Source organism: Brachycentrus maculatus, unplaced genomic scaffold (genome assembly GCF_059751285.1).
Source record: "Brachycentrus maculatus isolate JH-2025_06_01 unplaced genomic scaffold, ASM5975128v1 h1tg000117l, whole genome shotgun sequence".
Classification (NCBI taxonomy): Eukaryota; Metazoa; Arthropoda; class Insecta; order Trichoptera; family Brachycentridae; genus Brachycentrus; species Brachycentrus maculatus.
Genome location: NW_028280870.1, coordinates 2,852,600 through 2,876,502, shown reverse-complemented (window position 1 = coordinate 2,876,502; position 23,903 = coordinate 2,852,600). Strand labels below are relative to the sequence as shown.

General features: G+C 36.3%; 1 protein-coding gene across 3 annotated transcripts in view; it reads right to left on the bottom strand.

The window, feature by feature from the left end:
- Arf6 (ADP-ribosylation factor 6) overlaps positions 1-23,903 on the bottom strand; it is a 59,916-nt gene that overhangs the window by 27,203 nt on the left and 8,810 nt on the right. For all 3 annotated transcript variants that reach the window (XM_088259390.1, XM_088259389.1, XM_088259391.1), the window contains exon 2: positions 16,057-16,136. The gene's annotated coding sequence lies outside the window, so the exon portion shown is untranslated. The remainder of the gene's footprint in view (positions 1-16,056; positions 16,137-23,903) is intronic.

The following is a 23,903-nucleotide window of genomic DNA, read 5'->3' as shown; positions in this document are numbered from 1 at the left end:
GATGCATTAATGTGGAACAGGCGAAGATTGTTGTTTGCAAAGACAGATTGATGTGGTGTTCTATTCTCTTTGCCTACCACTGCGGGGAAGCGGCATCATAGTAGGTTGGTTAGTGTCTTCGGTTAGGTTTTCGTGTCCTTACTTGTTTAGTAAATTATTTGTTATTTTACGTATTAATCGTTAAATCAAATACATTATTTTAATCTACTGAGTGGCATTTTATTGTTAAATTGTTATTAAAACACATAAAAATTAATATTGTGACAATTGTTTAAAAAATGGCATAACTAGGCGAAACAATTGTCACAACATTAATTTTTATGTGTGTTTTAACAGTAAAATACAACTCAGTAGACTCAAAAAAAGTGTGTTTCATTTAACAATTAATACAAAAATTAAAATGGAGTTCTACAAATTAAACGCCAAATCAATAAATAATTATTTGTAAGTTACTTATCTATTATAAGTCATCCAATCATGGATGACATGGCCGAATAACATGATCTTTTTCGATTCTACCCACCTCCATTCTACAATTATCAGTAGCCCTTGTATAAATAGTTTCGTAAATTAATGACTATATTGCGTAATCTTCGACCTAATGTGGTATGTGTTTGATAAAATTAGATTGCTAATAGATTTAGCAGTGCAAAATGTACGGCTCTGTCAAAATTTTAAATGAAATCGATACGTCACATTTATACGAAAAAAATCAATTAAAACGAGAACGGTCTTTAATTGGGTTATCATATTTTCAGTGCAACGATTTGATTTTTTTATCAATTTGCATTTGCGTATTATACGAGCAGTTAATAAAACGGTAGGCCGGTTTTGCACAGGGATGCAATCCAGATCATTGAACAACGTTGTGACTATTAATTACGTCACCTGTTCGGGATACAGCAGGCGAGGTACATCCCTACTGGCTACCCATACTATAGGTTGAGCCACAGTTAAGTGAACGATCAAAGGATGGAGCTATATTCGTATTTCTTGACACTTTTTATCGGACCATTTATTATAAAGTGCAGATCCTTCAGTTATTGGTCATGGAGCGATGTACATACGACAAAAAAAGCGAGCAGAAATACTTCAATTGTTTTAAATGTTCCGCGGGGTTGTCTTCTCGGAAATAGCCGATCTTTATTTATTTATTATTTTTAGAAATAAAAAAAATTGTTTTTTGATCCACTCACACATGAATGTGAGTGGATTAAAAAAACAAAGTCTTTTATTTCTCAAAATAATACATCAATATGATCCACAAAGTTAATGCTTTCAATATTCAGAACATTTATTTATTTATTTATATTTTTTGTTAACGTTTCGCTTCATACAATTACGTAGTACATGTATTCATTCGCATATGTTTAGAACATAAACAAAAATCCCACATAGGCATAGCCTGTGCGTGGGGGATACAATATAATACAATAAACAATGGTATGATAATTGATAAGAATTGAAATGATTTTACAACCAGATAAAATAAGTTAAATAACAATAAAAAAAGAACAAGAAACGAAATAATCTAAATAAAACAAAAAAAACAAGATGGAGTAAAAAATTAAGAAAAAATGAAAATATGTATAATAAGAAACTAAAAAAATTATAAATATAAGTAAGAAAATAAGACTGAGAGGAAAATACTAAGGATCAGAAAACATTCCAATAATTGGACAGGAACACTGTGCCGCGTTAAACAAAATACCCAAGAATTGCACAGAAGCTTACATCAATGTCAGAACGGACCACTTGCCGGATATAAATATTATACATAACCGAATTTAATAATAATGATGTCAATAAAATACTACATCAAAAGCAATTTTTAAGACTTTTTTTAGTTGCCGAGTTATCAAACAAACAAATCATTCGATACTTGGCTCACCCTGTAGTTAGTGCCAGTAGTACCTACCCACAGGAGGGGTTGTGTCAATTTAGGAGGACACATTGAATTTAGCAGCGGTGGTTCTAGACCCGACTCCGAAACTCGTGCTTTAATTAGAGTGAGCTTTGCAGCTCGGACAACGAATGGAAAACAATAAAAATTAGATTTTAGCAAATAAAACACAATCAAACAACAAGTCGGATATCGGATTTATAATAGGTATTATACATATCGTAGTCGTACAGGAGAAAGTGACCAACTACACAAACGTAAAATGTTCAGGAGGGCCATTTATGTCACTTTTGCTTGGCAAGAAAATAAACATCAATGCAGTTAGTCATTTTTACCAAGTCAATATATTATACTTCGAAGTTTAAAATCATTTGGGATTTTTTCAGGGCAATATTAAGCTAGTAAGATATCAAATAGTTAATGATCACGTTTTTGTAAAACAATGCACTTGGTCACATTCTCCTGTATGACTACGATATATGTATACCATACAAGTTTTTTACATCCTCTATGCATTTATAAATACACGAAAAATGAAACAAATGCGTACAGCTTATTAATAATAAAAATACATTTAAAATCGTTGAATTTGGTTAAAGTATTAATATAAAGTTAATCACACATTGATATCACACATTGACATCACTCAGATAGTGCAAAGGGCACCGGATTGAACTGACGCAATGTTAACTTGATAGCTAATTACACGAGAGCACGGTAAACAACTCGGCTAAAAGAGTGAAATATTATTCTTGCATTATTAATTTGATGGGATACCGATGACGCCAGAGAAGGAGCTCAGGGTGAAGGACAACGCTGATATGTGGAAAAGGAAGTGGAGAAGGAATGTAGGACAACTGTACATCAAATTCGTGCACTCGTGGCGTGATAAGCTTTAAGTGATCGAATTAAAAAATCTAACTAAACAATATCTTTTAAAAAAGCTTTTTTCAATTAAATCCCCAATGTCTACAATGAATAAAATAATCTTCAAATTGAACTGAACAGTAATCTCGTAATAACAATTTATTAAATTAATATCTTACAATTTCTCTGAAGGAATCGCTTTGCGAATGGCTTATTTCCCATTTCCATCGGGTCGTCGATGGCGGAAAGGGGGAGGGGGATGGGGAATGGGTTCACAAGCAAGTGGGGTAGGTAATCTGGGTCGAGTTTACATTGCACACATCGCGGGTCATAAAGAACGCCCAGTGTAAACACAGCACCTCGCCGGCAGTCGCAGGTAAACAAGCGTTCATTGAAATTCGGCGTAGCGGATTAGGGTCTGCTTTCAGTCAAACCGCACGCGTAAATTGCAAAACGAGCGAGTCAACTCTCCTAAGACAGATACGAGTGCTAATTTGGAGGGGTGAAATCCATGGAGGTTCAAGTGACAGTTGATAAACAGAGGGCTATATGCAATCAAACGTCGCAAATTAGCCCTAGAAAAGCGATGCTCGCTTTACCTTACTTAATATCCTCGTCTTTGTAGCGGTTTTAGGCTTGCCACAAACTTTAAATATAGTGCATTTGCTGTGTGAAATTGAGCACTTATTTTTTTTTGTAACGTGACGTGACGTTTCACAATCGTAATAATATTCTTTTTCGACATATATTGTTTATGATTCGAGTCCAGCTCTCCTCGGCTATTTAATTTGAACCATTTGTCCAATTTGCCAGTACCACATATGGACAAAAAATGGGCCTTTGCGGATTTGTAACACCTCATACTGATTTTGCCGTAATAACAACGTTAGTAGTAGGTTACCATGGAGGTATGGGCTAGAAATACTAGATAGAAAACCTTTGTGGATCAGTTTTAAAAGTAGTTAAAATTCTCATAGTTTAAACATTTAATAATAACATTAAAAAATCACAAAATATTTTTATTTAATGCCTTGCAATATTGCATTACAGTGGAACCTCTCATAACGAGCATAATTCGTTCCAGAATATACTCGCTAAGCGAAAAAATATTTATTTTGACTGGCACGGTCCCGGTTCATAAGTGAATGTCGTGAAAAGGGGACTTATCCATTCTCTGTAACTCGTTATGGGAACAACTTTTTCTCTTGCGCGTTGTGCGAATTACTCGTTATGAGAGGTTTATTTGTATTTCATTATCAGAAACTTTTTAAAATACTGCTCTTTTTCAAAACACAATCTTCATTAAAACTCACCAGTGACGGAGATAATTTATTTTACAGAAATGAATCACTTTCAGGGAAAAAAATGCCGAGAATTAGTGATTGAAGTTTGTCAGGGGTAAGCTGAAGTTGGTAGTCTTTCTAAATGACTAATTTAGGAGCTCTGCTGTGACGTGGGCGGACATCGATATCCGGGTGGAGGGGGTCGCCATACCCCCCCCCTACTCAGGAAAGTCGGGTGAGGCAGGAGAAATATCTCTTGCGAAGGAAAACAATGCTAAGCAAATTTAAACAGACAGAAAATTAATTGGTATAATGATACAAAAACAATTGTGAATTTATTTAGGTGCTGACTTTTGTCAAAAATATTCCCATCGTATTAATTAATAAAATCAAAGACAAGCCGAATAATTGATCGTGATATTCAATTACTCAAAAGTGCGCAGAGAGGTTACATCTCCGCTATTTATTTTCAAACTATCGTCTCAATGGCGCTTAACTTTTTCTTATTTACCATGTTTTATATGTGCTACGATTGTACAAAATGAGAAGGCTAAATATGATAAAGGCTAAATATGATGAAGGCTATATATGATGAAGGATAAATATTTATGATGTTTTAATTTCATGTCATGAATTTTTAATTTAAAGGGTATAAAATAAGTAAAAGCTGAATATACAGTTGTGATCGGCAAAATAGAGGGTCGACGAGATGTGGGCAGAAGGCAGATCTCCTAGCTCCGGAATATACGAGATTGGATGGGGATCAGGACCGTCGAGGCGCTGTTTAGAGCTGTCCGAGACAAGGACAATTCGCTCACTCCTTTCAAGAACGTCATAAATCAAAAATCGCCAATTTTTAGTTGTGCATGTTTTCGGAATGCCCAGAAAATGTACTATATCCCAGCAAAAGTGGCATATTTTTAAATTAATATTTGCCCGCTACAGGGCAGAAAGTGTTGTTTTTGCATTTTGAAGAAAAGGTATTGTTTAATTTTTGTTTTAAATACTAAATATTTTTCAAATGGAGAAAAAACATTCGAGTTTTACCTAAAAAGATCTGTTGCACAGTAAAAAGTTCAATAAGTGGCTTGATATTTATTTTTAATACATTGTATTATATTTTTAAACTTTAAAAACGTTTTCCTGAAAAATCAAGTTTTTTGATTAATGACGTTCTTGAAAGGAGTGAGCGAATTGCTCTCAAGTGATAGTCGACGTCAGGGGGACCTGACATGACACGAACAGTTAAAGGAGAAATACGAAATTTGTCAAAAGAGTAAGTAAATTCCACGGATTCAGTGACGGCGCGGTAACAGGGGTAGCAAATTTTGCAATTTCGGTTCTTGCGATGAAATCGACTAATAACGTCACATTTGATGACTTCGCGAACTGAGCAAGAATGGTACAGAATGTCGGATAATGAGAGGCGTGCATCTCCTGATTAAAAACTCTGTGCACGTCACAGCGCATATATTATCTATAAGAATCTGATTTTTAAGACGATCGGGTCATCCGAATGAAGGCGGAAGTGAGAGTGACGAGATCGGTGAGCGGAGACACCGCAGTTTCCGGAGCGTCGCGCTATGCGGGCCGGCGGCAGGTCATTGCCGCTAATATCCTCCCTGATCTGTGCGCCGCCTCTTGTCGTCTCTTGCCGCACTCGGAACTCGATACCGGTACCGGTACTACGCGAGGCGAGATCACTAGACTTCAGGCTGCTACTGCAAGTGTGCCGGTCGCAAACGCAGAGGCGGAGCAGAGATAATATTGGCTCTCAATATTTTGTGCGTCACCAAACACACTAAAAATACTGCGATTAAATAACTGGCCGAAATACCTTAAGTTTTTAAAAAAAATCAAGCGTCCGAAAAAGAATATGGAAGTGTAAGTATTTGCCTGTGCATTACCCAGACTAGTAATCACAGATTTGGAAAACTCAAAATATTGTGAACATAAAATTGGTCTTAATAATCAAAATCAAAGTTTGAAAAAAAAATCATGTTTTCAAGCGTCTCCTAATATGTAAAATCATTCGACAAGAATTTCACATAAATTTCGTTAAGGACTCTGATATTTTTTTTAAAAAACTTACTGAACCTACTCATAGATGGTGCCGAGAACTAGCACATGAAAGAAAGTGTAAATTAAAGCATACATACCATATCCTAAATTTGAGTAGTGTGGTTGTCAATGATGGATTAAATGGTGAATGTTACACATGTATAAAGTGATCACATGAATCAGCATCAATATTTTGAGTGTGACCAAACACAATTGCGATAAAAAACTGGTCAAAATATAAGTTTGATAAAAATTTTTTTTTGAAGCATCTCCTAGTATCAGAGACCTCTTGTAGTGTATTTAGGTTCGTAAGAACTCATATCCGGGTCACGTATTTCGTGGAGAGAAAACCCACATTTTGCATTCAATCGTTATAAGCCATGTAAACACCCAGACTTCCATATTCTTCTTCATCTATGTTAAAATGCAACTTTTCGCGTGCGCCACTGCAGTGCTAAGTAATACGCGATACCAGTTCGGGATTTGATTCATGCTACTCGGTATGTCCGCTCACAGAGGAATGCAGTGTATTTCACTACTTCGTACGCAAACTACGGCTCTAAAATAATGCTTGTTGATACAAGCTATGTGAGATTGGCAGGGAAGAATTTAATGGCAACGGTGAAAATCATAAAATGACTGGAAAAGCGTGAGAACTACTGAGCAACGCAATTTTTGGTCCTGGATAGTATCGGCTGTTTCCCAAATATTTATCTAAGCAATACAAAAAATGACTTTTAGTATATTCAAAAGTTTGGTATTGCGTGTAGAAAATTTGGAAATTGACATTTACAATTCCATTTTCAATTTAAAACGAACTTTTTCAAACACCGTAAGAAAATAAGATGATACGGAATGTATTGAAACACACGTCACAACAGATAGTAATGAATAGTGGTAATTACAGGTAAAATAAAACTAAAAATGGTTAGATATTTATTACCACAAGTGACTGCCGAATCAATTAATGAAATTTATAAAATTCCAAAAAGAAACGGCGCCTTCACAAAAAATAAGTAGTAATTTTTTTAGTGCATTTTAAAACTGATCAAAGGTCGTATTGTCAAAAAGTTAAGGTAACAGTTTTTATTTTAATAAATAATTTTTACTGCACAAATGTATACTTATAGTTATCTCTACCACTGCGTAGTTAAATCGTTAGCTTCCGAATACAATCTCAGACCTGGAAACAAAAGCAGTACCTACACTTTAAGTAGAATGAAAAGTTCGATGTAATAGACTGGTTAAAATATCCAAAATAAGTTGTTTTTTTAACAATCGATAACACATACATACTTATACGTCAAGTTAACGACCTCCATAACCTTTTACTTAATTCTTCTTCTATGCGTGTCATGTCAGGTCCCCCTGACTATCGCTTGAAAGTAATTGTCCTTGTCTTGGGGAGCTTTAAACTTTACTTCATTAAGTCCTGATAAAGTTTACTTTTAAAGACTAGTTTAAGTGTGTAAAGAAATATCCCTACATTCGTGTTCGAGTCACGCACTGACTGACGCGTGCAAATAAACGAGCCCAAGAAGAAGAGAAGAGTTTGGAGGTGTTAGTCACGGAGCGTGGGAGTCCCTCGCGAGGAAAACAGTTTTACGTTTGACACAAAAGAACGCTCAAAGCTAAAAGGTCAGAGGTCCTGAAAAGGAACGGACCTCCAATACAAAGGGTGGTTTATTACGACACTCGTTTCTCAGGAACAGTTAATCATCGTCATAATATTTCTCCAGAGTATCTAAAAGACCTGTGTATTCCAGACGAATTGCTTGATAGACGTCTCACGCTTCGATCGGCTGCAACAGCTGTTATGAGCAAAGTGATCTTACCAGCTCGCAACCAGCGCATTAAATTTGGCGAGCGTGTCTTTGCTGTTTCGGGACGGATTTCGTGAAATGCTCTTCCACCAGTAGTTAGAAATAGTGAGATTGAGATGATCCTTAGAAAAAAAAACTAAAAACGCATTTATTTGCTAAATCATTTCCATTATCTCCAATTCAATCACAGTGAAGCGCCTTTGGGTAGTATTTTAAGAAAAGGGCGCTATTTAAATAATCCAAATTTATAATTACATAAAATCGTCGTTTAAATAGTAACAAAAAGTAAATTAGTGTGTTCCACAGGTGATTCATAGTGTGAATCACCCGTCATAAGACCTTGAGATTGGCGGATATAGCGAATTTTAGCTGCTTTTGATTTAAAAAAAATAGAGCTGAAACAGCCAAGACCCCCAAAACCAAGTCTGAAACGGCCAAAAGCCAAATCACGATATTCGTGCGATCGACAAATGGCTAAATAATAACACCGAAGCAGGCCAGTAGGTTTCACCGCAAATAATCGTCTTTTTTTGCTTAGATCCCAGTCAATTAGCGCCCGGGCAAAAACTCCAAAAATCCAGTACGTATGCCTACATTAAAAAGTACCGATCACAAAATTAACTGATTAATCTGATTAATTTGGATTGACTTGCACGCAAAACTATGATTGATATAGATTTTTTTTAAATATATTTAATCAATTATGAAAATTTTGCCTGTAGCATAAATATTGATTGAAAAATAAAATAACTTAAGCTCCAAGTGATTATATTTTGTCATATAAAGAATTTATTCTCTTAAGATTTGTAAGCCAGCTAATGCCAAGTCATTAGTATTGTGTATGCCTCGCCTCTGTTGAGTCACCTACCGTAATATACATTTCATTTAATATAAAAACAAAACACTTGTATAAGACCACGTATCAGTTTATTAATGTAAACTCTAAGGGCGATTGTCCACTACCCGGAATTTGACCATCCGGCAGTCCGGTTTTGAAAAATGAAAGCGATTACGACAGTTTAGCGTGATCGAATTTACGCGCAACGTGTTCACGCACCGATCAAGAGCTCCGATTATACATTTATATATTTATGAGGTCTCAAAATTGATTCCTTATTATAGGTCAAAAATTAAGTAACAAAAATCGGTACCGATAAATTAGGTAAACTAACCATCACATTAATGAATAGTAGGCAGAGAGAACAGAACCTTACACCACTCTGTCTTTTGCAAACATTCTTCGCCTCTCTCATGTTCATCCTCATACAAACCCGCCGATTATTTCGACTGTTAACATTCAAGTAACAAGGAAATTAGGTACATCGTTTTTAAGTCATAGAAAAAGTTTATTTGAACGGCCTATTGTGGATGTAGTTACAAGCTACTGGGAGATTTGTACGGAGAAAGTGAATACTGGGGACCAGCCGAGTTATTTAGTGCAACTAGTTATTAGGTGCATTCGGCGGCGCGGCGTGTAGGCGCGTAGGAAGGCACTTTACTATCCACGATCATCGAGTTAATCCAAATGATCGTTCTTGGTCATTCGTCTTCTTCCTGTACTTAGGTTTCCCTTCCCACGCAGCCTAGTTCCACGTGCGGACCGCCCATTGTTTGCCCGCTCCCGGTCGCGTGACTCACCCGACCGCAACTATCCGGACTGATGTAACAACTCTATATTCTTCAAATTTAATGATATTCACAGATTTTAGAGAAACGGATGAAACGCTGAACGAGTTCTTTAATAAAACGAAAGTTAGCAAAATAAAAAAGGCCTCTATTCTTTAATTTCCTTATTTTTCTCATTTTCCACCTGTTTTACGGTTTTTACTATTTACTATTTCACTGCGTAATATTTATTACGAGTATTTTTTTTTTAAAATTAATATTCTTACTTGTTTTATCTACTTTGTCTCTGTTTTCGAATTTAACTTTATACAATATTGTATAAAGCTAAATTTAGCGATGTGGATGCATCGAAAAATGCTTTTTTTCTCAATTACTCTCTAGTCACTGCATTGTGGACAGAAATATGCCTATTTTGAAATTATCATTATTATTATGTGAAAAATTTTCATAATTATTTTTCTGATTTTGAAAACTGTATGTATCCCTCAATTAAAAATAACAGTTCAATCTTGGATAAAATTGTGATTTGTACGTTTTCCAAAAATATTATTCAATTGGAGTTTTAATGATAAATCTATTTTTTTTAAATTCCTTGATCGTTTCAACTTAAGTAGATTCCTATATACGAAGTAGTATAAGACATTTTAAAGTATTAACTATAAGAATTCCACTTATACAAGAGCGAGATGGACAGATCTCGGTTGGAATAAAAATGATTGGCAAAACGAGATAACACACGGTCCATAATAACCTACTTATCAGTTACATTTATTTGAGAGTACATACAATATAATACAATAATCGTGAATGTATGGAATGTGTGGGGGACTGGCGGCTGGCGGCTGGCGGCATTGGTGAATCTGTGTCAAGATAATAAAGACGGAATGCACATTTCATTTGTTAGCAAAACTACAAACCAGCCCGGACACTGGGCAATGAGCACCGGTACAACCGAGATCTTTATCCATATCTCAACATAGATTAAAAAGAAGTTGTTTTAACACTGAGATGAGATGAGAAGAAGTTATTTTAACACTGAGATGAGATGAGAAGTTGTTTTATCATTGAGATAAGATGAGAAGAAGTTGTTTTAACACTGAGATGAGATAAGAAGAAGTTGTTTTAACATTCAGATGAGATAAGAAGTTGTTTTAACACAGAGATGAGATGAGAAGAAGTTGTTTTAACACTGAGATGAGATGAGAAGAAGTTGTTTCAACACTGAGATGAGATGAGAAGAAGTTGTTTTTAACATTAATATGAGATAAGAAGAAGTTGTTTTACCATTAAGATGCGAATTCGGTGCTAGGTGCGAAGTCTAGGTGCTTACAAGACTTGCAACCTATCATTGCTTGGTTTAAGCGATCACTTCATATTCTGCGAGTAAAAATTAACCCGGCCCCAAGCTCCACGCGGTGCCCATTGTTCCATTACATTCGAGTCGAAACTCATTTTATCGAAACGTATTCAATTCAGCAACCCATTCACAAGTCCTTATATAGAACTCTTACCAACGCAGTCATACGAGAAACGCAACATTTTGAGTGTGTCCAAATACCTGTTTGGGATACACGTATGTACCTCTGGGAAACCATTATCCCAGAAAATTGAAATTAAATACGATATTAAGTCACCAGAACTCATTTAATGATTTACTACCAAAAAATTAAGACAAATTGAACAATAATAGTTGCCAGACTTGTCAGTTAAAAGGTTAACCAACCTATGACTAGTCATAAGGCCTGTAAATAACCGGACTTCCATATTCTCCTTCATCTATGTATAGATTTTAAAATGTATAAGAGAAACAGCTTATTTTTATGGCAAATGTGCTTAGACATATTACGATGGCGCGGTATAAAACTCCTTGTTTACAGGAACTGACGATAGTGATAGTGATTATCCGCAGAGCCATGTTGCAACGCTCGCATGGCCCTTCGTCAGGCATGCTGGTGATGTGGCAACGCATGTGGCGACCTTGCCGCCCGCTTCCCTCTTCCCTCCTCACTCCGCACTCGGCACCCGACACTTGGCAGCCGGCGGAGAGACGAGACCCCGGGTCACCTGACCGCCACATTCTGCAGACGCCAGCGCCAGCGTCCGATGTTGTGACAAGTGTTATTCGATTGTTAATAGCACTCGCAATATTGGCCCAATTCGGCTAAATTTGTTTGTTGATAAAACAACATTCTCGCGTACGATTATTTCGAGCTATCGTTAACATTTCGTTTAGCTCGTGGGTTCTCAACCTTTTTCGGTCTGGCGCCTCCTTGCCAAAATTTCTCAAGTCAAGGTCAAGGACGTTGCCATGGTGTTATTGTGCGAATGGAGAAAAGCAAATTAAATTATAAATGAAAAAAATTGTTTTTTACCACTTTAAAGTGAAAACATGTGTTTTATTTATACATGTGTCTTACCACAAAGTGAATGCCGAAACAATAAATAACATGACTGAGAAATACAAATACATTGCCCACTCTTAAGCCCTCCTATCTGTCTTCTAGGGCCTCATGTGCCGCTTAGACTCCTCCGGCACTAAATCGGGGGAGGTATTGTTGCATCGTCCACATTCGACGAGACACTGATTCAATTTGAACAAAAAAAGAAAATCTTCGTTGATGAACTCACAAACCAGCATTATCAATCGTAAGAGAATAAAGAAAAATATTTTTTTTTTTTTTTAAAATCGGATGCTTTGTGGCACATTTTATAAAACTTTATAAAATAAAACTAGAACTTCGTTTTTAACCACTTTCATTTTTGGTACTTATCTTTAACCGGTTTCGACAAGAGCCTTGTCATCTTCCGGGATGGACAAAGACATCTACATGTCCATCCCTGAAGAATACAAGTTTCTTGTCGAAACCGGTTAAAGAAAGGTTCCAAAAATAAAAGTGGTTAAAAACAAAGTTCTAGATATTTTATAAAGTTTTAAAGAAAAATATCACAAAAAAAAATTCCAATGCGCCATAATCGCAAAGATGCATTGGGCACTGAATTGAAACGGTGGTGATATATTTAATTCGTAAGCGAAGTGATACGTACAACGATTCAGAAAACACTATTTTCATCCCGAAAAAATGGAACCGAGCCTGATGATACCTCGTGGACCGCAACACGGTTTGATAACCGCTGCCCCGCTGAGCCGCACAAATCAGTCATCGCCATTGATTGAGATTGTTAAGAAAAGTTTCGTAAAAGCAATTAATTTTATTGAATGCGGTAACTATTTGACTTCGGAATTCAATACCATCTCTTTAATAAAAGTAGTGCGTGTCTTCAAGTTGGCCAACATAGGACGCTCCAGTACTGGACCATAATAAGAAGAGAAAATCGTAATGGATTTCTTAGAATGTAATTACCCTGAGTGGTTTATATACTGTGCAAAGAAAAGAGGTTTGGAATTAGAAATTCAAATCGTATTAAAAGAGTAATTGGTTAAACTTGAGGGATATCTATTTTCTGATATTATTGTTCCATAAATTTCATGTGATGTCGCAGGAATGTACCTACAGGGGTTTTAGTGTTTTCATGCTCCGTATGTTACGCGTTACTGATCTTACTCCGTAATTCAAAACTACTCGCAGTTATGTAAGTGCGAGTAGAAAAGGATTTATATCTTAGTGATATACGTAAGTTAATATTATTTAAATATATTTTAATTACTTAATACTAAATTTTAAGCGGTAATCTTTGAAGCTAAAGGAACTTCATTTCTAGAGGTACGAATTAGCAGTATAAGTACAGTACAGTACAAGTGGAGGTATGCAAACCTGAGTACCCTGGCTATTAATGCTATTCTCCTTATCCTTCCTAATGTTATCTATTAATTATTTTTCTCTACATAACGGTAACATCTTCACCATAAACTTATTCACATTCATCATCTGCATTCCATCAAATATACATTCCACTCCCAAATCCAAGAATCTGAAGCACAATTCTGCTTTCGTATAATTGATGATCAATTTAACACCGCGATGTAATGCCCTATGCACCATCTGCGTGCGGATAGGGATCAAATAATAAGAATTTAGCTACTAAATTTTATTTTCAAAATCTGCTAAGACTACCAAACGATTTTTTCGTAAAAGTATAAAACAGGTGTAAAATAAAAATTGTAAAATTTGAAAGATAAAATTTGGTGCTCCAGCGTCAGTGTAGGCTTCTTCGCTATATGGTCGATTTAGGGAAATATTTTTTAAGAATCGTTAAGCCTCTCAAAAATTAGCTCAAACAATGAAAATATTATCAGGATCAGCGATCTCGAGGAGAATCAGGAGGTAGCACGACACTTGTAGGGGTGGAAGGGGGTGGACGGGGGTGAACAGGGGTGGGGGGAGAGTGGACAGAGGGGACAGGAAGGTGGGTCAAGTACCAGACGGGTGCGTTCAACAACTCTCGGCCTAAATATGTACATAATTTATAACATTATAACTGGGATATGATCAGAGATGATATACAATTCTAATAGGAGTAGAACTCCTACCATCACTGTGTTTCTCAAAGGGGGGGGAGATATACACGAAAGATATACACGTCTATCTGAAATAAAGTTCAAGTTATACACCTCTATCTGACACACAGTTCAAGTAATACGCGTCTACTTGACACACAGTTCAAACTATACACGTCTACCTGATGCACAGTTCAGGGTTCCTCAATTTCTACATATCTTGTCATACTTTTCTAGACTCTTGTTCAGATTTTCAGGTTTCGATTGATTTAGTAGAGCCAAAGGTTTTTTTAAGCAGTCTCGTCCTGCTCTCCCATTCACAGTATACTGTACTTACCAAAACTCATTTAACCATTCTTTCGTCGGTCGGTCGCTCTACATGACTACCATAAGTGGTGTACGGTAACGTTCCTCATCCTAAATTCATCATTCCAAATGTAAAAACAGACCTCAACAATTATTTGCACTACTAAACTACTAACTGTTACACACACGTTTTTTGAACGAACGAAAGCATAAAGTGCAAGAAAAAAAAGAGTTATTCTATATCTCAAATTTCTATTAATTGTAATTGAAAATTTCATTAAGCTTAACGAAACTAGGCTGCGTTTACATTGATTTTTAGAACATGGGATGCAGAGCGACAGCAAATTACCAGAAAAATGATAGTTCTAACTGGATGAAGGTGGGGCACAGGGGTGAGAATCAGCCCTGAACCCTTTTTTATATGGACTTTTCGATACAAGGTCAAATATTAACGTTGAAGTACATGAGCTACTAAAATAATTGCGAAAAAAACTAACTAACGAACTAACCATTACGCCGCTTCCTCGTAAGGGTAGGCAGAGAGAAAAGAAAGCTACACAACGCTGTCTTAGCAAACTTTATTCGCCTTTTCCACATTCATGCATCTCCTCATACATACCCGCCGATTATATCGACTGCTGACCTGACCACTTACAAGTGTAAATTAATCGGGTATGTTAAAACATACCCGATGATGCCAAGCGTTTTTCGGTCTTCCTCTGCTCATAAAATTGTGAAAAATATAAAGATACTTCACAAGATGCATCAATAATATTTTGCAGTACTGTATGCAAATTACAGTGTCGTAAAATAAGCAATTGAGTTACAATATTAACAAGAGCAGCCGCCCTTAATGGTTCACCCGGTAGTGCCCGAGGACCAACTCATGAACACAGCTCGTCGGCTCATGAAATAACCAAATATTACCGTGGCAAGTAGGTAGTATCCGGACCGGAATAAGCGCCGGAAGGGCGTCCTTCTATACCCACAGCAGCCTACACAGTTGTACCCTCACTAAATCCGGTGGGCGGCAGTTAATTTAAATATTTACGCGTGAAACCCTTTATTAGAACCTTTCTTTCAATACTAAATGGAAATAAAAAAAATATCGTAAACATTCACTAATGGCTAATTCAACTCTACATAAAGGTGTTTAAAACATAGGGGTAACGCCATGGATTTTTTTTTTAAATATTTCATTTACCGTAAGTAAATCCTAAAAATAAATTAATGTTCATCGATCTAATTTAAGTACAATGTATTATTAAATCCCTATTTTTTTATATATTTTTTTGACATCTCCACATAGACGAAGAAGAATATGGAAGTCTGGGGATTTACGGGGGTTACGACCGTCATAGGCTGGTTTAAAGTATCACTTTACACACGTGTAACATTCACCAAGTCTACCTACATTATAATTCTACCTATGATTGACAACCTCACTTTAATTCTTGGAACTTCTATATTTTCTGTTCAAATTCGAAACAAAGTGCTTAAATTCACTAAAAATTCACTAGAGATGTATGGTGAGATGATAGAAACTTTTGACTAAGCAGAAACACTATTGATTTATTTAATAAATTGTTTATTTATGTGCATATAATTTCAATGCATTTTAGAGAAGATCTGACTAAAAACGAAGTGCTCAAACTCGTTCGGTGGACATTGAGACATTAATTTATTTTCTTGTGATGTTGGATGTTGGAATAGAAATTCGTCAGAACTTACCCAAAGATGAATCTCTCCCGCCGAACACGGCATTCAGTCTATCTGAGCATCAATATGGCCCAGCGTTTAGAGGAAACATTCTAGAAAGAGAATAATATTTATGAGATGAGTAAATAGTTCGACCGCCATCTGTGGGCGCGATGAAGCGATCATATAGAGGCAGTCAGTGGTAATGCATTGAAAATGCTAGGATTTGTTCTGCGTACTGCCAGGGTTTTCCAAAATACCCGCGTGATGAGAACTCTTTATAACTCCTTGGTGCGAAGTAGACTCGAGAGTGGCTCCATGATTTGGGGGCCACACGAGCTTAAGTACTCTCTTATGGTAGAGAAAGTCCAAAAGAAGTTTTTGAGGTATCTCTACATGAGAGAGTACGGCTATTATCCTTGGCTCTACCCGACCCAGTTTCTCCAGGGTATGCTTGGCTACAATAGTTTAGAGACTAGAAGGAATGTGTATTTAATTACGCATTTTTATCGATTGTTGCGCGGTATGATCGATAATCCTGAAATTATCCAGAGCATTGGTCTGTATGTTCCCGATAGTTACCTAAGACAGCGTCGGCATAGATTGTTTCACATTCCTATACACAGGACCAACCTGCCGATGGTTATGCCTGTATGAAGAGCTACCGCTATGTTGAACAATATCACATTAGATATTGACCTGTTCCATGTGTCCGAAGGAGTTTTCCGAAGCGAGATTCTTCTACACATTTAACAAGAGACTTCTTGCGTAATTTTTAATTTGTTTTTTAATGTATACGCCTTAAATGTTTGTTTGTAATGTATATATTAATTTTTGAATAAATTGAATTGAATTGAAGGATATTCACGGATCCAGTCACATAAAAGATGGTTGGTTTACTTGACATTCGAGAGGATATTCTGCTAAGCTCAATCGGTACAGCATCGGACGCGATTTCCAAGTACATTGGTCTATTTATAAACGAATGTGTAAAAAATTTAAACATTGAACAATACGAAAGTTTAAAAGGTCCATTTTTTTAGCTCGTAATGGTAGGGACTGACCGGAGCCATTTTGTCGTAACGTAACATGTTACGATACGAGCATTCGTATAGTCAGTACAGCGAGCTGAGCTGCTCGCCGCTCGTTCCGAATGCTCCATCCGAAATTTTGGGTAATTGATTCTATAGAAATTTAATATCACTGCTATTCTTTTTTCCTTCCCATACATAATATAACCTATTATTTCTCTTTCATTTCCTTTACTTTATAATAGTAGTGTCATCCACCCAAAAATCCATCACATACGTCATGAAGTATATTCCACTCCCAGATTTAAAAAAAATCTAGAGCGTAGGACAAATCATCCTGCCTTCATACAATCAAAAGTCGAATAAAAGTTATTCCGATTCGGTGCCCTATACACCACTTGCTTGGCCAGAAGGATGAAATTGAAATAAAATCATGTTAAATTAAACTAACCACTTTTTCATGTGCAAAACCATATAGGACAAGAAAAATAACGTAATATCACGTACCTTGGATGTAACGCGGAGATAAAAGACAAGAAAAATTACGTCAGATGTTTCTCAAGAGAAATTCAGAGATAAAATAAGACAACATACGTACGTTTAAAAAATTCATGGAAGAAAGAAAGAAAAACGAAACCTTAAACACCGAGTCGGGTGGTGGTCACGCGATCAAGATCAAAGATTCAATTACACACTTAATATTTTTATTTTTTTGTATATTGATAAATAACTACTTAAAAAAATAGTTATATTTGTATTTTTTAAAGAATATTCAGTAAAAAAATATCATTAAAAATATCTAGTGTCTCTTGAAGTGTAAAATAGTCGCAATTATGAAGAGCCAAGATTTTAGACAATAGTTAAACAAAAAAATCAAAAACGTTTTTAATGATACCCGACAGAAGGTCAAGTAGAAGTCAATTAGTTTCACTCGTCAATGCGAAGTGACGTCATCGATATCACCAATAGTCCCATCGAAACACCGTGACGTAACGAAACTATGCTCATAACTTATTCGCCAAACATATCCGTTAATATTGCGCGTGATTTATGATTTATGTACCAAAAATTAAGGGGAAGATGGCTGCCGCCTTTATCGAGAGCCTAAGTTGTAAGTGTGTGAATAGTGCTATGGTAGTGACGTGCAGAGGCGTGCATGCTATATAGCCAGAAAAGCAGTGCCTACTCTGGATTACTCGCGTTCCATATAGAAATACGACCAGTGCCTACTATGCCTTATCCTTACCCAACCCTACTCAGATTAAAAACTATGTGCACGCCACTGGTGATATTCATGCTGGTGTAGTGATTGTCCTGACGAAGAGACGGAAACGTCTCGAAACAGGATGTCTAAAATCTCGGTGAGTGATTTTATACTCAAATTACTAAAAAAGCAAAAATAACTAGCCACAAAACTAATACAATAAAATTTTAAAATTCTTTCAATATAACACGATTTTTTACTATAAAATTTATTTATCCTAAAGAGCGGGAGTTATATAAACCTTGCCTTCATTTTAAAAATGATCAAGATCAGCAGTGCCCTTTGCACCATTGAATGCGATAAAGAGTCAGAAGAAGAACAATAAATATAATTTTACACATCCAGCTTCTAACTGGATGTGTAAAATTTATTAATTCGAACAACATTTATTAACGTTACAAGCGATTACTATAATAAACGGATTTATCCAAAAACTCGGTTATTTTCATTCAGAGTCATGAGTAGACCCGTCTTTTGCGGCCAGCGGAGCTAGTAGAGTTGCTAGTCAGCGACTCGCTCCAGTGAACAATCGAGTTTTATTTTTAGCCCTCTCCGAAAGGGGGTCGGCTTTGCCCAATAGGTGTGAAATGTGGAGTGACCGTCTCCTTTATTCCGAGTCCTCCCACATTCTGCATGCAAACGAGATTCACACAGTGGAAAGTGGCCAAATATTATTCATGAATTCTTTTGGCCTCTTCACGACCGAGCCACCCACACGCCTCTCCCAAAGACATTAAATACAACAACCATAACTCGATAATATACATTTTCGACAAGTTATTTCCGATTTTACGAAACGAAAATGTTATTTTCGATAAGGTCGTAAAACAAAAAATGTAACCTCGTACTCGTACAAGCTTGTGTGAACTACCACGAGTGTGTGAGTTCCTCGAGTATAACTCTGAGTGTACCTACATGTAACATTGTATTTATTATTTCAATTCCCATATACGTATCTTGTGTAATATGCCTCGTAGAAGTAAAAAGAAAAAATAAAGATCAGTGATCGTACATTCGTGGTGGTCCACAAAAAAAAAGGTCGACTACAAATTGAGCCAATCTCAGTCAAAAAGCAACGACTCAACAAATCAACGACGCTTGCTAACTAGATTCACTAAAAAAATTGAGACCCGGTCATTAAATCACTGTATCTGTACGAATCATTAAGATCCGGTAATTCACGAACGACCTGCGTCTATTTCTCTTTGAGCAGACGAAACAAATTTCTTTTTAAAGCATCAAATAGTGATACATACACAGATTTATTAACCCGTGTTCAGAAATCACGTTTATATTTCATTTGAGTAGTGTGGTGTCAATCATAGATAGAATGGTGAATGTTATACGTGTGTGAATTGATCACTTAACCAGCCTATGAGAGGTCATAAGCCCTGTAAATACCCAGGCTTCCATATTTTTCTTCATTGATGTTGAGATGTCAAAATGGATGTCAAATTTCATAAAATAATGTATTAAATCATTTTAAAACTTTATGCTTTGTGAAAATTAAGCAGTTAGCGATTTAGGAGTTCAGTTCATTTCGAAAATTCAATGTGGATATCGTCTTTTACGCCTGAAAACTAGGCGTTATTTATTTTATATATATTATTTGTTTATTTATATTCGTAGATAACGCTCTGTAGACAACGTACACCAAATATCACAAAATTGACAAAAATGTAGTTAGAGCACTTTACGTAGTGCACGTCGATATATTATAACACCTGTGGTAGAATAATAAATATATGTATACAATATTCCACGATAATGCAGCGGATTTCTTAACTAATGAGTTTATTAGCGACAGTCGTCAATCATTGACCTACCTTACTATAGACCCAGTGTTATTAAACAAAGCTATTAAAACGTGCGGTAAATATAAATGAGAGTCGTTCTATACATAGACGCATTAATTAGCGCGCTAACGAGTGAAGAGTGAAGAGTGCAGAGCGGAGAGGAACGGAGAGTTGCTGCTGCCAAATAATAATAATACATGCTGCCATTGCCAAGGACATTTGCGAAGTTCCGCGAGTTCGAGAAGACGGACACGTAACCATTCAGCATCCAAGGCGTCTGAGATGGTCCATTATAGTATGCTCGTGAGCAGTCAGTACATATTCGTGTACAGTAATACCCCGCTTGGTGCGGGTAATCCGTGCCGTCAAAATGGCGCGCTAAACGAATCAGCGCTAAGCGGGGTCTATTTTGTAAATAGTTCCATTTTAGTCCATACAGAAATAATTGTCTTTTTTGCGATTCTTTAACACGTTTCCTTGAACGAATGTCTGCCATTTTTGTACGCAATGTTCAACTATCGCGATTTTATATATAAAAACAAGTGCGTTTCAAACGACAAAATAGTATTGTAGTACATATGTAAAGTTATTAGGAATTCACACAGCCGAAACTGATTGGGTAGTCGACACGCTGTACACGTGTAAATATGAATACATATGTACTTACATGTAAATATGAATACATATACACCGAATAAATATGTATTAGGAAATCCTCGCGGAAAAGATAGCAATTTCGGTTCCTCGGTGAATAACTGAACCGCGCTATTAAAACACGTAAATAGGGGTGGCGTTAAACGGGGTATTACTTTATTCCAAAAGTGTATTTCATCAAATATATTTCACTTCTATAGCGAAGATTCTGGAGCTTACGACACATTATCTTGCCTACGTGTAATTAGCTCTCGAGTTAACACGATCACTTGATCGTGTTAACTCGAGAGCTAACTAAATTATTTAAGTGCAATTTAGGCGCATACAGGGATTGAAGATAAAGAAGAATAACAAAAACCAATTGTCAGAGCGATATATAAGATAGAAGACATAGAAGTTCAGAAAATTCTACTTAAATTACGTCAAACGTAACGAAACAGGCTGCGTTTCCATTAGGCGCGTAATTACATAATAGGAAAAGCACGATAATAACTAAATTTGTATATTTCAAAATCAGGATCTGACGAGAAGCGAATTTGACAGCAGCGCGCCATCTTTCTCTTCATAAGGCTACGTGAGAATCATACAAAAGGATGAATTACGAAGAATTTGAATGAATCCGAGCTTACGATCCACATCGCTCTATACCTCCTGCACGGCCTACACTGTGTTGTTCGCCGAGCGCTGTATATTTATATTCCGCGACAGTTCCATAACAGCCGTGAGTGAATTCCTTCGGGAAATACCTTTCCGTAAGAGTATAAATATACATGTACATGCTAACCGAGTACATTCCTCAACATACATCGGACCAATCCCTAGAGATGGATGGCATAATTTTTATTATACATACAATGAAACTTTACCATCAAAACAAATGGAAATTACGATGGATGTGATAATAAGTAACCAGGATTGAAAAATGTTTCTAACCCTTATCCGCACCCAATGGTACATAGGGCACTGCATCGTACTGGCGCAGAGTTAACTGGATCGTTACTTACATGAAGGCAAGGTGATCACTCCTGCGCTTCGGGGACCAGTCCAGGGTTATATTAAATAAATAGTACTTCTATTACTAACGACATTTGCCTCATCAATTTATTTTACTATTCTTTCTTCACTCATTAGATTCACATGCCCAAACCATCTCAACACACCTTTCTTAATTTTATCGATAATGCTTACAGCTTTGCATTCTTTCGTTATATCACCATTCGAACATGTATCATCCATCATTTTGCCAAAAAATAATTAACATTAGAAATTGACAGTAAACAAACAAAGTACGCGAGTTCGATAATTCTTCAACTCTCTAAACTAAAGAAAACAAATACTTATAGGCTTTTTGACAGTAAATTTTACGAAAATCATCAGTAACGAGTAAAGCCTAGTTGCATTAACGAGCTATTCATAAAACTATGTAAAATTGGGCCTAATCATTCCTATTCAAAGGTAAATAATGGAATAGAATGCACAAAACATATTTAGTGAGATCGCTTGAGATCTGTCCATTAATGAATTCTACCGAGCATCGTGGAAGACAGACTTCCGGAATGGATTCTGTAATATCTCTTGTATAACAGTGACTTTACACAGGTGGCTTTGACGAAGGAATGACGTTGTCATATTCTTTGAAGAATTTCTAAAGGCAAACCGAGTATGTAGTAGGAACACCTTCAAATCGTAACCGAATACGATTTGAAATGCTCAAAAATTATCAAAAGACTGCAGGTGATAGACCAACGATAGGATATTATTAATATTTGAAGCGTGAACGTGTTAAAATCTGTTTGATACAGTTTAAATCTGCGTTTAAACATGTTTGATACAGATATGATATCAGGCAAGGGTCACCTATTAAATAGATCAAAAGATATAATATAGGTACATGAAATATTTATTTCTAGTAGCCTAGAGTGGGTCCGCCTCCATACAACAAATTTTATACTTAAATACACTTTTTGCGCTATACAATTCGATATTGCACTCCCACCGCGAAACAGCCATTCAGTAGAATCATCGCGCTTTGATTTATATTTATAAGTAGCTGTAGCTCTAGCAGTCCATGCGTTGCTGTGCCTCGGCCCGGTTAAATGGAAAATAAATCAAATAGAGAGCTTCTTATATCTTTATGGTAGTTTCACAATGCTTGTGAACCAATGGAAACGTTAAAAATCGATAAACAACGATGCAATCGAACTCGAGTGACATCAGCTGTTAAGAAGCACGCTGTCCGACAAGAGTGACAATTTTTAACACAATAATTGCCAGTGTCAGCCACCGGTGGGCAACACAAGGCATTTTAATTGCGTCTCGTCGGCCACCGGAGGCTGACACTTTGTACCTTATATTGTCATACAAAGTCAATATAAGGTACAAAGTGTCAGCCTGCGGTGAATGACGGGACGCAATTGAAATGCCTTGTGTCGGCCACCGGTGGCTGACATTGGCAGTCGACGTGTTAATATTGTGTGTAAAACACGCGCGTATTTTAATGCAACTTTGTGTCAAAATATTAAAGTACTCGCTGAATACCTTTAGGAGATAAAATTTTTTAATAAACTTACATTTACATTTTTATTTAACCTCTAAGCTGCTCGATTTCGAGTGTCAAACTTTCCGTCCCGTGCTGGATTATTTTACATTACAATATTTTTGACAAAAAAAACATATTTTTGCTTTTTTTGTAGTGAAACTTTCGGATATCCATCATAGATGTTCACAGTACACAATGCACTTTACTTATTATGTTTTTATGGTGTATTTACACAAAAACATTAACATTTACGGACTCGCGGCCTAAAGTATGGAGGCTATCATAGGCTGTATAGAAGACGCGGCTGTCGTATCTGCGGAGCACGAGCCGACCGGAAGTATTCACGATAAAGTTGACACTAAATTAAAATAATTTTGATATTTTATGACAATAAATCAAAGAGAACTAATTTATCCACGCCTCGAACCAAATTTAAGTCCAAAAAATTATCCATAGGTGTTGATATAAGTACGTAAAGTTGAAAAACGACTATGCATGCGATCCGCAGTCAACGGTACTTCTATAAAAAACGACAATAGATGCGATCCGCAGCTTACGGGTTAAATAGATAATAGGTATACTTTTCTTCGGCCGTG